The following is a 12,261-nucleotide window of genomic DNA, read 5'->3' as shown; positions in this document are numbered from 1 at the left end:
AATTAAAATTAAGCTGTTCATTCTCAGAGGATCATAGAAATAAATTAAATATTTTGCTGAAGTGCTTTTTTATTATTTTGGTTGGGTTTTTTTTTAAGAGGACATTTGAAACTTGAAAAATCTACAAAATTTCATCCTAGGTATTCAAAACACAGAAAGCATTATCCTAAAAATTTATTATTACTTTGATAGAAAAATATAGTTAATTCTAAAATACATTGTACAACCAATTACAATGTCACATGAAACTTGGCATATCTCAAGTGCTTACTACGTGTAATCCTTCTGGGAATTTTTGGTGCTTTATAGGCGTCAATTTATTATCTTTATTATACAGCACTAGAACGTAAAAATTATGGAGGAAGTTGTGATTCAGTTTTTAGTAGAGCCCTTGTGTCCCTGAAGCAGAAGACATTTCCCCCATCCTATTAGGCAGCAAGGAGCATCTCAAAAAACATATCTCAGAAGGAGGTTTTATTTGTCTCTTCCTAAAACTTATAGTGTAAAGGGGTGTTGCTGAGTGCAAAATGCATGCATGTTTAAAGGCAAAATGGGTTACAGGTGAAGCACGAAGTTTCTATCAAGGGAGCCCTACATACCCAGCGATACAGTATGAAGCAACCTGGACATGAAGAGCAGATGATCAGGGGGTTATAACTAAAGGTTATATGTATGGACTCTGATGTGCCATTTCCATTTCAACCTAGAATTACATCATCCTCCTTATTCTGTTTCATAATATCTTAATTTCAAAATGTGATTTGAAGGGTAGCATCACCTTATAAGAATACTTCTACCCTGGAGAAACAGTGGAGGGTAGGGATGCTATTTTCAGGAAAGGGACATTGCAGTCATCTTTTTCTTCTCCAGATGGCTCTTGGATGCTGGTTACATTTGGATTGGATGGTCGCCTGGGTGCTTTCACCCAGGCAGTTAAAATGAAAACTAGCTGGTTAACATAAAAGCAGGTTACCAAACACCAGGAAAGTGAGAGTTACATAAAGAAAAGAGCTGAAACACCTACCAGGCCACACAGGGAGCTTACCAGAGGACTCTCTCCCAGCTCCTGCATTGCTAAACCTTTCCAGACTGCATGTCCACCCTTAATGACTGTATGAAGCAAAACCATCAGTAATCTACACCTGTAGCAGGGATTGTCTTCCATGGTATTGCAAAGATGTGATCAACAATTTTGCCTGATGTGCCTTCTGTTCATGAATGGAAACCTAATAAAATGACATAAACAACCCATTTTACAACAGGAAAGCTGTAGGCAAATTACAGGGCACAGACACAGCTAGAACTTGTATATTTTGTTTTAATTTTAACTTATTCCATATTTTGCATATTTTCCCTATTTTTCCTTTACAGCTCTGTGTTCTAAATGGCTATGGAAGTAAATGTAAAGTAACTATCTAGTTTATATGAACTAAAAACTGAATGAGGCCTGTAAATTATAAATTTTATAATTTTTAGAAATATTTTAAATACTTAGAAAAATATTGACTGGGAATGGAATAGAAGATCCCATAAAAACAATACACGCTTTACCCTACATCATGTTGGAGTCAAGAAGGGTTTGTAAATGCAAAAGAAATCAGGAAATTACTTTCATATAATGAGGAATGGAGGTGGATGGTCAGGTTATCTAACTCTGTAGTTAATCACAAGGCATATTTTCCCCTGTACACAGTGAGTATTTTTCATCTCTATACAGCTTCAGTATACAAATATTACTTTGAAATATCCTGTTTCTTTTATTCCTCCTATTAGATATCTATCTATATTTATTTAAAACTTATAGATTGGCATTTTCTCTTGTAAAATGAGCACAAGAATTGTTGGTTTTGCTTCACAAATGCATACATATTTAACAAGTTAGCCAATCCAAATTACACTCAGGTGGAATAGTATGTATACTACACAGGGTATTCCTATACATACCTTGCCATCTGAAAAATAGGAAGTAACAATCATTGTAGCAGTGATTAATATCTCAAGCCAAATGAGTAAGTGAACAGACATTAGCTAGTTGTCAGGACTGTCTCCCAGATATGGAAGGAGAGTAGATCAGACATCCCACTGAATTCTCTTCAGCAGTTGCTCATTTATGTAATCTGAGCAAGAAGATGTTTATTAAAGGCTCCCCTGTCTTTGCAATCATCAATAACAGAAGTCGGGGGGTGGGGGGTGGTCCCTTAAGTACAATGCCAGTTTTTGACATCTCTGATGTAACTCCAATGAAACTCAAGCAAAGCAAACCTAGTATTATCCATAGGTTCCTCAGGGATATTGAGACAGCAGCAAAACCTGCTTAACCTGTTTGCTTTCCCATACTCCTAGGCTTTACGTAGCTGCCTTATGCCAACCTCCTGTTTAATTGTTTGATTTAATTGTTTCTCATAGAATAATTGTTTTTTCTAACCACATCAACAGCTGTTATACAGTTTTGTTGTTTTTCTTGCTTTCATTTATAGTCACTACATTTTGTTTGTTTGCTTTTGACATTGAGGAGTTTTTACCTCATCCAGTACTTAATTTAGGGCCCTAATGTTTCTCCATTCCCTGTGTCATAGAAAGAGATTAGCAAAGCCAGAAAATTTCATGAGATGAAATTAGCTGAAATTCTTTCAATTATGTCTTCTCATTGTGTTGAAAGAAGACAGGGCCAACAACCTGTAAGTTCTGCTTGTCCTTGGGGATCCTAAAAAAAGAAAAGAGACAGAGACAATGGGATGGGCCAAATTGCTCCTTTGAAAGGGTGGCTGCTGCAACAGCAATACAGCTGCTGGAAAGCATTGTAGGCAAATACTCAGCCCTCCCTCTGTTCTAACAAGCGTGAAATGAATAAGCATGAAGAACTAAACATTTGTCTAACTTCTGTGATTCACTCTCTCATGAACATCTGCAGCCATACCAGTGATTAAATTTAAAAAGCAAACAATGAAAAGCGATGCTCTGCTTGCAAAACTCAGCTGCTTTTTACAGGCCACTCTAAAAAATTCCTTCAGCTGAGTGATGTTTTCTGTCATGCCATATCCCATTACATAGATCCAGTTCCATTGACATTTGTTCAAAACCAAGAACAGCCTAACACGTTCCTATCATGCATCCCAATAGGTACTGCACAGTATTGTTATTTTGAAGGAAATCTCTTAACTTGTTAGAACTTGATTGTGCAAAGGCACATGGTATTGCATGTATTTGCCTGTTAAATGCTAAGTGAAGGTCTTAATTGCTGCGTTTTCAGCTTTTCTCTCACTTCCCAGGGCACGTTACCTGTGCTTTAGGTGCTCAGCAGCAAGTTGTTGTTCTGATCACATTTTATCCTATCAGGACTTTCTGTTTCCTCCCTCAGTTTGCAAACAGTTCAATTACTGACGTAAACATTTGCCGGGTTTTATCAATACTCAGTGGAAACCCCGTTATTTTCACTCTGCCTGGCTCACACAGCATGGATGGAAAGCCTGCATCGTAAATATCTGGTGTACGGGGAGGTGTACACAGAGGAGCTGGGCAGTGTCCAAGCCTGTGGTGCATTCCGGTCTGCTGGAATCCACAGCTCAGTGTTCAACTCTCACTGCAAAGCTTCTGCCAATGTCAGCACAACCCCCCTCATATTTTAGCTCATCTCCACCTTTATCAGCAGTTTAAGCTAGAAAGCCAGGCTGCGAATGTGACCAAGTGAGGTAGGCATAAGTGCTTTCTACCACTCCAGTGTAGTGCTAGCCTTATTAGATGTCTGGGTATGGCCAGTATGATTTCTGGGTTTTCCAGACGTCTTGGTTGCAGTGCCAACAAGCTTCTTAAAAGCCTGCATATGCTCAGTTTTGGGTGGTTTCAGTGTGGCTCATGTGGGACTGACACCACTTTGCTGCTGGGCTGGCAGCATTAGGCTGGCTCTCCGGCTGCCACCAGCCCACAGCCAGGAGACGATAGTGAGTGGATACATCCTGGTCATAGCTCTGACAGTGCCAGCCTTTGAACACTGACACAGGGTGAACAGAGGTTTGGGACTGATGAGTGCTGTCTAATTGCAATGGGGGAATAATCCCTGAAGATGGACAGAGAGAGGATGGCTCTGGGACACCAGAATTATCACGGCTTATAACCAGAAACAAGTGCCCAGTCCAGAGTTCTCCACACTATCCTTTAGCAAAGTCAAACAGGCACCTGGGTAACTCTCACACTGCTCCAGGACCTGAAGGTGCAACCAATCCTTGGTTGCAGAAAGGCACTTCACTACATCCAGGACATGGTGCCTTTCTTCCTCTTGAAGTTGATTGACCATGCTGATCCTTTCTCACAGAGTTGACCCTTGTAGGGTGCTGGGTGACTGAACTGCTCATCCAGCTCATCCATACTCAATTGTATCATGGGCTGGATCAAAATAAGTGTGGCCAGCAGGCTGAGGGAGGTAATTCTGCCCCTCTGCTCCACTCTGGTGAGACCCCACCTGGAGTACTGCATCCAGCTCTGGGGCCCTCAGCGCAGCAAAGACATGGACCTGTTGAGGCAGGTCCAGACAACGGCCATAGAAATGATCAGAGGGCTGGAACACCTCTCCTATGAAGAAAGGCTCAGGGAGTTGGGATTGTTCAACCTGGAGAAGAGAAGGCTCCGGGGAGACCTTATTGCAGCCTGTCAGTACTTCAAGGGGGCTTTTAAGAAACATGGGGACAAACACTTTAGTGAGGCCTGTTGTGATAGGACAAAGGGTAATGATTTTAAACTAAAAGATAGTAGATTTAGACTAGATAATAGGAAGATTTTTTTTTACAATGAGGGTGGTGAAACACTGGCACAAGCTGCCCAGAGTGGTGGTAGATGCCCCATCCCTGGAAACATTCAAGGTCAGGTTGGACGGGGCTCTGAGCAACCTCATCTAGTTGAAGATGTCCCTGCTTGTTGCAAGGATTTGGACTAGATGACCTTTAAAGGTCCCTTCCAACCCAAACTATTCTATGATTTCATGATTCTAAACCTGGCCTCATGTCTCTTCTCTGCATGATGGACTCCATATGCACACCTTTCGCCTTCTACCTCCATGCAGCAGGACCTGGGAAGAGCTTCGGCAGAAATAAAAGTATGCTAAAGCTGTGGCGTGAAGGAAGATGAGGACCAAGAGTGCTTCTGGAGGATGGCCTGGAGTTCCTGAGGAAGGCACGCTAGCTAGGTAAGATGAGCCTTGTAGGACAAGTGAGAACAAAGTAGGATGCAGTCTTTCTGGGGAGATGACCTGTGCTGGAAGAAACTACGTATAGGGTATGTTCACATCCTTATTCTTTCTTCTGTTAAGATGAAATGAGGAAAGCCCTATGAATAAAATGGTATTTTCTCACTATTTTTTCCCTACCTGGATCAGTATGATCATACAATCATTTTGAACACATGTGGAAATGAAATGGCAAGACTAATTTGAATCCAGAACTGTTTAACTACTTCTGAGACATTTGAAAAAAGCAGCTCAGAAAACAAAACAGCAACTAGATATAAATTGCCATTTTGCCTCTATGGCTTCAACTGCTATGCTGTATCATGTCATTCATTTCCAAACATAATTTCTCTTTGGAAAGGCGTTTTCCACTAGGTTCCAATAACTATGACCTCACAATTCAAACTTTCTTTTCATTATGGAAATACAAATATTTATTTTGTGTGTTTGTTGAAAACCTGCTTGTTATTAGCCCAACAAACTATTTTTCTGGAGTTCTGCAATATGACTGTAATGGGGCCAGTTTATGAAATTTGGATGTTTTCATCCTGCTGTAGTATCTAGCTCAGTACTTCTCCTATACTTGCCAGCCATCTCAAATACAAGTAATTAGGTTCTATGGGTCTAATTTTAATTGGCTGTTGTGCCCTATGTTGTGTTTTCTTATAGAGTTGCAACGAATTGCTGTGCTCTTAAATGAGGCAAGAAAGAAGAAATAGATTTTATTAAACTGAGATACTTGTGAGTTATAGTAAAGGCAGCCACAAATTAGCATGGTGTGGGATCCTCCCTGAATAGATCTCACCTACCAGAACAATGCATTGTGAAATTCCCTGTTTCATGTTATTTAGAGTTTTCAGATCTGAAGGCAGGGGGGAAAGATTGTCATGACAATAGTGGTAATAGCTTTTACTGCAAATATTTTGGAATATAATATTTATTATAATGTTTATGGAGCAATCAGATTCAGGATTGTGTCACCAGGTCTGAAGATGCCTTTAGGAAAGATGTTACTCGTGGTCTGAAAAAACTGCAATCAGTTTATTAACAGTCATGTGAGTAATCTGTTTGAGAATTCAGGACCCAGCGATGACCCTCATGGAAAACATGATAGCTTCTTTCATTTTGGTGTTGCTGATTCTGATCTAGCTTCACCAATCTGTCAAATATCAGCTGTTTAAATTAGGATCGTTGGGGCTTGTCTTGTTCTGTCCTTCAGCTAGTCACATGCTTTACTTAATTTGCAGTACTACACTGTCACTCTTCCCAACCCCTTATCCAGTGCTTCATATATTTTGGTTGGTTTGATCTGTTTTTCTGCAAACAGAAAGATACTGCATGCTGTGTCACCAGACCTCAACTTTTGCTAGTACTTTGCACAGTGTACTCAAAGAAATACATAGAGGACATAACTTCTAGCTTCAGGCTTTTGCTTAGGCCAGGATCCATTCTGCAACTGGATGCTTCAGAAGAGGAAAAGACACAGAGATCTGGATTTGCTTACCCATAATCCTGTAGCTATGAAAATAAATATAAAATATTATTGTTAATCAGGAAGAGCATTGGAACTTCTGAGATTACAAATTCAATAAATTATTAAAATGCTGATGAATATTTTTTGTTAAAATTCTGTTTGGAATAAATTCCATCAAAGATTAAATATTACAGGCTTTTCATACAAAAAACTTCCAAGAAATCTATTTCCTTCTCTCTACATGATGAAATGCAGATAGTGAATAATGGAATGAATGAGAACTTTGTGTTAATATAAAATAGAATTTTAACAGAAATGTCATTATTTTGGGGTATTTTTTTAAATATGAACTTAGAAAATAAAATATTTCTATTTATTTTCAGAAGAAAAGTATTCTCCACTTCAACCAAAAGTTAGAGAGTTGATGCACAGACTGGATGAATTTCTAAAATTTATCATCTTCTTATGGCAGCAGGACTTCTGTTATCAAAATGTATCATCTTTAACCACAGAATTTGAGTTATGTCTCCAACAGCTGGTAATTGGCAAAGGTAGGAACAGGACCTGCATCCAGTGGCTTCCAGACCAGTGCCCTCTGTGCTGAGCCATGCAGAGAACACTTTAAAATTTATTACATATATTATGTCTGTTAGAAATGCATATGTTACTGTGTGCTAAACTGGGTAGCTGCTACTCTCACTTCCACAAGTAGTCCTCATGACATGAACATTATAATGTTGCAAATCAGAGAAGTATATATTTTATAGCATGTATTCAATACATAGAAACCATATTTCACTGCTAGGGACAGTGGTGGGTCATCTGTTGATGGAAAAATCAGTTTTAACTAAATGGAAGTGACCTTTTGTCACTCTTGAATACAGCTAGACTGCCAGGTTGGTTTGCTTTCTTGTCTGCTCCAGGGCCAAGTCAACTAATCATTTTACACAGCATACATATTGGTTTACTCCCAAGGTCCAGTTTATAGCAATCCAATGAGTTCTTTTTGATGATGAAACCTTTGGTCAAAAAGAAAAAAAGGTTGCTGAAAGCTGAGTCAGTTTTTTTGTATTATCCCAAAATGCCACATCCTAATTTATGTATGTCATAGATTTACATGTATAACAAAAATACCCAAGTGTGACAGGCTGCGAAACAAACTTTCCATTATGCACTTGTTTGTCTCTTTTTGCAGCATCTTCTGTTGAGGACAGAGCATGCAACTGCTCACAGTCTTTTCTCAGCCCACTGCAGAGAATTTGCTAGGTTATTTGTGAGGAAATTGGCAAGCCTGCTGTGTGTACTCAGGCATCCTGGGAATTTCACTAGTCAAAGTTGAAAAGTGCAAAAACTGTCAATCAGTGTGTATTTACCATTTTCCTTTCTTTGTCCAAGATTGATGCTGTTGGAGGAGGCGAAAGACTGTGATGAGACAAAAAAACCAGCATGCCTAATGCACAATTTATTCAAGAGTTGTTTTTTTCTCCAAATTTTATGGAACCTTGTGCACTCTGTCTCAAAGTTGCCGTAACACCTGATACACAATACAAAATACATTTATGCACAACACACAACATAAAGGGTACATATGACTCATTATCTTTATATTTCCAGAAAATGGTTCTTATCCAGTTTCCCCATCTTTACACAAATTTTCCAAGGTTTGTTTGAGAGCATTTATGTTTGAATATAATATCCACCCGCCCAATGAAAATTTCCATTTAAAAGACTACCACTTCACCCTGTTCTTACAGCACTTCTTATTGAGAGGTTTGATTTACTCTTCAAGTCTGAACTTTTAAGTCTTCTTGATAGAGGTAATAAGTCTTTCATTCTACTATACAGTTAGTCCTATCCCAATTCTTACTCCAGTCATTTATTTCTCTCTTCCTAGTCTGCTGTATTGCTATCTGCCCATTTATTATCCCATCTCCCTCACTGAATTGTGAGGGTTGCCAGTGTAAATATTAAAAGCCTGGGGTTTTAATCCAGCCATAACACAAAATGGTTGCTTATCCTGACATTCCTGTCCTTCCATTTTTTTCAGCTATGCTTACTCAGCTCTACTCTCTCAGAAAAAAATATTCAGTAAGGACAGTACCTGCTGACAATAGCTCTTATGAGAATGGATAATACTGTTTCTTCCTCATTTTCTTGAATAATCCTAAAGGGGAAAAAATTGCACTTCAACCATCTATTCCTATCCGTCTTGTTTATTTATCACATTTATCACAATTTAAGGTGTGTTTCAGGTTTTAGAATTTCTTCCAGTAACAGAGACTTTCTTTACATGTTAGGTGTTCTTAACATTTAAAAACTTTGCTTTTAATCAGCTTTCAGCTTTGGAGATAAATTTTACTGTACAAAACCCTATGCTACTTTAGTTAAAAGACAACAATTCTGGGGCATCTACTTCTCAAATGTAAAATGACTTTGAAAGGGTAGCTTAGTCCCAGAAGCCACTTTTCAGTTATAGTTGCATACCTTTTCATGTAGAAAATGCACTTAGAATTATCTTTATCAGGGCCAAACACCTTTCCTACTTCATCTAATTCCCTGGAAATATTTCAGTTGAAACAGAAGAAAAAAATAGGAAGATGATTTTAATATGTGCTTTTCATCAGAGTAACACCTTAACCTATAGTAATGCGGTGTCTGCTATGGACTGTTGATATGATACAGTTTTACTCAGTTGAAAAGGGACCAAACAGAGGAATTAACAAAATGAACAAAGGATTTAAGAAGTTTAGCCCCTTTGCTTCATGATTTTTCTGAGGCTCTTAACTCTGAAATCTATTATCTCTGTACACCTGAAAAGGACAGGACTGGATATATTTTTCCTTAAATTCTGTAAAATTTTACCTTTGAAATTACTACTACAACTGTTGCATTAAGTTGACTGACTGATGAACTGTGGCTTCAGGTTATACTTTGAGTTCTCATAGTGCTTAAAGCAACAGGTTTCCAATGCTAATGGAATCTTTTAGACACTATATTATAGTTATGACCAATTTTTTTAGATTATTGTATATTTATAGTACTCAATCAATGGTTTTATCACACATTTCAGGCTTAGTTATTCATCAGCTACTGTGTGTGGTTTGAAATGATGTCTTCTTTCACATTCTTCATTACTTTACAAACCCTAGCCTAACTGAAGAATCTGAGGCAGCTGAGCTTGTTTGGAGTAGCAGAGTGAAGGCTAAGGAAGTTCTCACAGCAGGCAGCAACTCAAAGGGTAGCTACAAAGATGACAGAGCCAAAGTCTTCTTGGTAGTGGCAATCAATATGACAAGAAGGCCAAAAGATACACTGAACCTTGAAAAGTTCAGATTGGAAAGGGAGAGAGAGACAGAGAGAGAGAGGGGGGGGGTGGAGTGGGGGTGGGGGTGGGGGTGTCTCTCACTCACTCACTCTCTCACCAGGAAAAAAATGCAACACTGAAACCCCTTATGCCATCCCTGGGGTTTTCAAAACAGACAAAACCATAGCTGAATGAATGTGGTGTTACTGAAAGTCCCACTCTTAGCAAGAAGTTGGACTAGATGTCATCTAGAAGTCACTTGCAAGCATCATTTCCATGATCTACAAGCTCTGTGCGATTTTTGATCCACCACGAAGCCAAAAGAATCTCTGCATCACCATCAACATGGGCAGATGCTGAGAAAAATCACAGCCATCTCCTTCTGCACTGAAGGTGTTACAAATTAAATGTGAAACCCTGCAGAGGTGAAATGTGGCATTTGTTCCTTTTATACTAACTTTTGTAGATAGAATGCTTTCCTTGTCCCTGCAAACCACACAGTTTTTTGAAGTTGTGCTGTTTTAAAAATAACTGTCTCCCCCAAAATTCCACACATCTAGCACAAAATCAAAACCTGGTGAATTTATTCACACTGCCTAACAATGGAGGCCTTCAGCAGATCTCATAAGTACTTTTAAACTACATTTTGGCTGCCTGTTTGAGGGGATGGAGCTTCAGAAACAATCATTAACTAACTTAGGTTTGTGTGTTTAAGTCTGTGTAAGTATATAGACTAGGAGGAAGTCTATTGCAAAAATTATTGTGCCCTTTTTTGCTTTCCTTTTTTTTTTTTAATAAATCCTTGTGCTAGACAGTAAAGAGTGCCTTAAACTAAGTAAAAACACAGAATGATGGCACTAAAGAGCCATATTCTTCAAAACACAACCAAGTATCTGTAGATATTCTCAGCTTAGCTGAAAACTGTTGCCTTAGAAATGACTAAATTCAAGTGGATTATCTGCAGCTCATTCTAGAGCTGACAGCTGTGTGGACCTCTTCTTTGATGGTGCTGTTGTCCTTTTTATAGCTGCATTTTCTCAAGGCTGAAGTATGTCAAGTGTCAAGACCTGGTGGGGTTTTTTTGTTCTTTTCTTATGCTATAAATCTGTAAATCCAACTCAATCTAAAGCCTGAGAAAAGGGAACTGGACTTTAAAAGCTTTAATTTCAAATAATATAAGCTTCTCCGAGTACCAGTTTGTGAGTACAAGTCTGATGTGTACTGAAATCTGGTATCTATTCTAACAAAATAAATTAGGTATTGTACAGTGTAGGATTTATTTTAAAGCATATATTTTGAAAAAATGTATAATCCATGATAAAAATAAGACTATTTACAGCAATGTATCTCGAGAGCTCAAAACATAACTGGAGGATATAAACCTCAGAAAAAATAAACACTGGCAAAGTATTAAAAAATAACTTTTAAAGAATCAGATCAGAGAGATTACAAATACTGTGAGAAAAAAAGAAGAAAACCTGAATACTCAAAAGGAAACAATATCCAGCACCTTTTAAAAAAACTTGATGTAAAATGATGGTCAACTATTTCAAAAGAAGTACAATGAAGACAGAATGTAAGAATGAACCACTCTTGTACCAAGCAATGAAATATTCCATTCTATATTAAAGCTAGTTTTGTCTAGACATAAAACCAAGTAGTACAAAGAAAAAAATATTTCTCAAGCATGATAATATTGTTTGGAATTAAATCTCAGAGGTGAAAAACTCCCTTTCTATTTTCCTTTCAGACACTTCTCTAGCTAGGGTCTTGACTGAAATTTCATTTCATTGCTTTTGTTAAACACAGTACAAGGACTATTAAATATTTCTGCAGTAAAAATATTTGACATAGCTCTGGAGAATACACCATTGGACAGCCCTACCAAACCACAATATTTTACTCTGAAGCTGCAGGGTGAAAATATTTATTCTGCAATAATCTCTTAATTCATTATTTTTCATTGACTACCTCTTCCCTTCCCACCTCCTCTGTCTCTCCCTCCTCACACATCCACATTACTGAAGCGGTTTTGAATCTGTAGATACCTCAGAAGAACAGGGAACAAGTGTCTTTAAGCAACATTCACAATTTTCTGATTCTGAGTGAATCCAAGTGCTCGTGATGTTATGAGAATAATTCATACTTCCAGTTAGGCTAAATCATCTCTCAGTTGACACTAACAAAATCCCTGCAAAGTTAAGAAAGATACAGCCTCGTTCTTAGGTACAGATTTAAATAATAAGATTTAAAGAGCAGATAAATGTT

General features: G+C 38.1%; 1 long non-coding RNA gene across 1 annotated transcript in view; it reads left to right on the top strand.

Annotated features, from left to right (window-relative positions):
* The window catches only part of LOC130151748 (uncharacterized), a 32,949-nt gene extending 22,909 nt beyond the window's left edge, over positions 1-10,040 (top strand). The window contains exons 3-4 of the long non-coding RNA XR_008822700.1: positions 5,054-7,240; positions 7,885-10,040. This is a non-coding gene — a long non-coding RNA (uncharacterized LOC130151748). The remainder of the gene's footprint in view (positions 1-5,053; positions 7,241-7,884) is intronic.
* Positions 10,041-12,261: the final 2,221 nt, after the last annotated feature.

The sequence above is a fragment of the Falco biarmicus genome, chromosome 6, assembly GCF_023638135.1.
Source record: "Falco biarmicus isolate bFalBia1 chromosome 6, bFalBia1.pri, whole genome shotgun sequence".
In the NCBI taxonomy this organism is placed as follows: Eukaryota; Metazoa; Chordata; class Aves; order Falconiformes; family Falconidae; genus Falco; species Falco biarmicus.
The sequence above is the reverse complement of the archived record's forward strand: the minus strand, read 5'-3'. Positions and strand labels throughout refer to the sequence as shown.